This window comes from Octopus bimaculoides, chromosome 3 (assembly GCF_001194135.2).
Source record: "Octopus bimaculoides isolate UCB-OBI-ISO-001 chromosome 3, ASM119413v2, whole genome shotgun sequence".
Taxonomy (NCBI): Eukaryota; Metazoa; Mollusca; class Cephalopoda; order Octopoda; family Octopodidae; genus Octopus; species Octopus bimaculoides.
This window is the reverse complement of record NC_068983.1, coordinates 61,599,830-61,603,573: the sequence shown is the minus strand read 5'-3', so window position 1 is coordinate 61,603,573 and position 3,744 is coordinate 61,599,830. Positions and strand designations below refer to the sequence as shown.

At 35.3% G+C, this 3,744-nt stretch overlaps 1 long non-coding RNA gene across 1 annotated transcript in view; it reads left to right on the top strand.

The window, feature by feature from the left end:
• The first annotated feature begins 328 nt into the window (after positions 1 to 328).
• LOC106881131 (uncharacterized) overlaps positions 329 to 3,744 on the top strand; it is a 5,395-nt gene continuing 1,979 nt past the window's right edge. Inside the window, exons 1-2 of the long non-coding RNA XR_008263660.1 lie at positions 329 to 458; positions 3,142 to 3,224. This is a non-coding gene — a long non-coding RNA (uncharacterized LOC106881131). The remainder of the gene's footprint in view (positions 459 to 3,141; positions 3,225 to 3,744) is intronic.

Here is a 3,744-nt window from a genome sequence, read left to right as displayed (position 1 = left end):
ATAGCATAGTGGACTCAAGCATCTAGGAATGAATAACATTGTGGACTCAAGCATCTATGAGTGAGACATAGTTGACTCAAGCATAGTCAAACGCTTTCTTATAATTTAGTCCTAAACACAGACTTCGATGATACTACTTTGCATCCTTAAAGACATCTTTGCTGATGAGAACTTCTTCAGTAGATCAATAAATTCCTTTCTTCCTGCCTGCTCACCAGTCACTACATTATTTCATAGAGATCTTAGAGAAATATACTTCAGTAACCTGTGTACAATTTAACAATTTATATGTAGCATTTTATAATTTTTGGTCATATGCCCCTTGTTTCTTTTGCAGGAGTGTCGCCTGTGCAACTGTCAGAGCTCAACATCCATTGTTTTGTCAACAGACTAGCTTGGGCTTCCTTCCAAGTAAAACGTTAGCTTCCTGTATCAATTTCTGACCAAGTTTCTCCCAGGTAATTTTCTATTCGATACTTTTGCAATAACAGGAGAGTTTCACTGGCGATGTTATGTTTTAGGAGAGATATTCCTTGTGAAACTCAATTGTCCATATTATCAACCCACCATCATCACCACACTCAAAATCATCCTGTAAGTAACATTTACAACGTCGATGGTGTGGTCTTTCATGCTATTATATACAGTTTGTGATTTTAATGCAAACTTACAGCTGATAGTCTTAGATTCTTGTAATTTCATAGATAACAAAGCTTTTTATGTACTGCTCGTAGTTCATATTTAAGTGCGATCTGTAGATTTTGGACAATCTCTTTTAAAGTTGTAATGGATGTTATGTGAATAATAAACCTACGAACCAATATCTATATTGGGTCGTGGGTTTATTATTCACATTACATCCAGTGATAATATCCAAACATCCAATGCTTTCTCATAGTTTACCGATGTTCTTTTCGAGAGAACCAATCCATTTCTTTTTGGTTGCTTCTTATCATTTCGATCGATGTCGGTTAATTCCATCTGTTGACGGATGGTAATTGTAACACTAAGACATGCCCCAAGCCTGGGAAGTTTCAATTTGTTTTGGGTGTTATTTAGCAACTTGATCGATTATAGATAACATCCAGTCAGCAAGTCTATCAACTCGTGTCATAATAGTTCTTTAATTTAGTGGCTGCGTTTGGAGCTGCTTATAACTGTCATTGATTTATGTTCGTAAGCTGTTCTTATCTCCATGTATTGGCAGCAATCCTATCTGCATTATGATTATTGCTTTGGTTTTTAATCGTGGTTCATACCTTTAGTATTTTTCTCGAGAACAAAATCTATCAAACTGCTAATGCTGTTCATTGTGCGTGTTTCGATGGTTGGTTTTGCTAGTTAGAGCTGTATTTCTTTTCAACGAACATAGCATGCTGGCAAAATAACTTCACACTGAAATATATAAAAAGTTAGCTTTTTTATATCCGAGCACCTCCTCATGCTGTTCATGTTGCCGATCAAGAAATCTCTCCAAACTTATTCATTGAATTATTACAGACACTTATTCATCTCAAAAGTCTACTGGTAATTTTCTTCATAGTTCAACAACTGGCGAGTGCTGATCCTGGTTTCATGTCATGCCATGTCACATATTGTAGTAATGTGCTGTTGTTCATCAGTCCAATGTTACCGTGTGATTAAAGCTACAATCTTTTGTAAAAAGCCGCTTCTCTGCATGTATCCAAAGAAGGTAACCAACTGCTTTGTTCGAGATGGTCGAAGCTTTTGGCGGGAAGATACTATTTTTACAGAGCTTAAATTAAAAGTAAAAAACCTACGTACGTTTCGATAGCACGCAAAAATAGTCCTCTGCACCAAAACGACCGAATTTAAACGCCACGTGTGCGAATGTCTGTCTGTATGTATGTATGTATGTATGTATGTATGTATCTATCTATCTATCTATCTATCCATGTATGTATATGTGCAGATTCGTATATTTTGTTTAATGTATATATTTTCATGCATATAGTTGCATATCTAGACATGCTCATATATATTTAAATGATAAACTTCTGTTATTTTTCACAGATTTTTACAGCTTCAATGATGGCTTGAATTTGTAGTCTTAGAATCAGCTTTTTCCTTTCGAGAAGCCAAATTTCTCAAGGTTGGTATTTAGGCAGTGTGTTACATATCCCAGTGCCCCCAAAATTACAGGTATAAACCTAAACTTGTAATCTGGATAGAGTAACTGCAGATTTCTCAATAGTTCAGCTTAGGTATTCTTTCCGCAGATCTTTAGCTTTATGTTAACATCCGCTGAATAGCTGATTTCTAAACTGTACAGTTTCTTTACTCTATCCCAAATCATTATATCAGGTCTACTGTGCCTATATTTCATTGAGGTTTTCACTGGGATATTTCACCAGCACTCCTTTTTATTGAGTGGCTATGACTTTCACCATATCGTGGGTTCCTATTTCTTTGTCCTCGGAGTTATCCTTCCGACAGATCTCATTATTCAGTGTCCCAGCTACCACATCATGTCTCATTTGTAGATAACACCGTGATGACATTTTCGAACAAATGCTTATGATGTGGGTGATATCTTTGGTGTTGACTCCACAAAGTTTGCATCGATTCTCACATTTTGCCGCTTTTCCAGCATCTCTGTCCCTTTTGTGCATCAGGTATGTGGTTGATATCTTTTGTTCTTGCATGTATGTATGTATGTATGTATGTATGTATGTATGTATCAGTCGAAGTTACAAGACTTTTGTTTTCTTATTTTTACTTTGAAAATGAGGTTGATTATGAATCTGACAATATATTTACGAGCATATTTAAAAGCAGAAAGATACTATCAAGAAGTCATATACATACATACATACATACATACATACATACATACATACATACATACATACATACATACATATACATATATAACAAATGGCAGAGTAGCTCGCATTGATTGCTGATAAGAATCGTGCTATCAGATTTGTGTTAAAGGAAATTATAAGAGGAAAGCAACAGATGTTTGTTACGGTTACAAATGATTTTTTTTTTATCCAGTCAGTCAAATATCTCAGTCAATACGTTAATCTTAGATTACTTTAAAATTCGCTTTTACTTTATTGTTACTGCATAAATACATGCACAATCATTTGCTATTCAACTTGACATTTTTTCCAGTCACCATAGCCATTTATTACACAGTCACTGCAAGGCACCACATTCCTGGATAACTAATACCTTATTAAAATACAGAAGTAAAGGTATTTAATGTTATTATTATTATTGTTTTTCATTTCAAGTCGTTGTTGTTGTCTAGCTCCCACAACAGTAGGTAGTAACATGTGGTTGATGTTGTTGATGTTGTTCGTGGTGGTGGTGGTAGTGGTTAGCTCCAGATGGGCAGACATATGACCTAAAACGTTCCAAAAATGATCGTCTGGCTTCTTTGTTTTTGTCTTTGTTTTTACCTATTTGCAAAGAACCTAAGAACACATTGTCTAAAGCAGAGGTTTCCAATTCAAATGACTCAAGGGCCACACCTCATGCCGGTGGGGGTCTTAAAGGACTACAGAATTTATTCTGCGTGTGCTTGGAATTCTTTCAAAAAACAAAAAGCTATACCTGATGCTGATTCCCATTATTTCCATAGTAACAGATCATAAATCAAGACGCCAGAATTCGATTCTCAAGCAAAGACAGCATATTTATTCCTCAACAACTGATGACAATGATGGTTAGACATATTTATGGCATATAATACATACATATATATATATATAT